Source organism: Corvus brachyrhynchos, unplaced genomic scaffold (genome assembly GCF_000691975.1).
Source record: "Corvus brachyrhynchos isolate BGI_N302 unplaced genomic scaffold, ASM69197v1 scaffold103, whole genome shotgun sequence".
NCBI lineage: Eukaryota > Metazoa > Chordata > Aves > Passeriformes > Corvidae > Corvus > Corvus brachyrhynchos.
Genome location: NW_008237436.1, coordinates 5,106,425 through 5,106,711, shown reverse-complemented (window position 1 = coordinate 5,106,711; position 287 = coordinate 5,106,425). Strand labels below are relative to the sequence as shown.

The following is a 287-nucleotide window of genomic DNA, read 5'->3' as shown; positions in this document are numbered from 1 at the left end:
GGAAGCATCTCCACCAGAACTGATACACCATGATCATGGCACCATAGGTGTCCAGTTCCAGAGAAAGGCAGAGTACCTGAAAGTCATATGAATCTTTGAAAATGCATCTTAGAAAAAGGACCCCCTCTAGTTTTTATGGAAAATTTTCAACAAACAAGTAGGAAAAAATGTGTGTAAAAAACCAAAATTCCTCAAAATTCAGGCACTGATCAAGTACAAAACAGATTTGCGTATTCCTAGTCCTACAAAACTGCTCTGGAAGCAAGAGCTCCTGAGGTACAGCATTT

General features: G+C 39.4%; 1 protein-coding gene across 7 annotated transcripts in view; it reads right to left on the bottom strand.

Moving 5' to 3' along the window:
* SLC7A1 (solute carrier family 7 member 1) overlaps positions 1–287 on the bottom strand; it is a 50,762-nt gene that overhangs the window by 13,783 nt on the left and 36,692 nt on the right. The gene's annotated exons all lie outside the window — the stretch shown is intronic.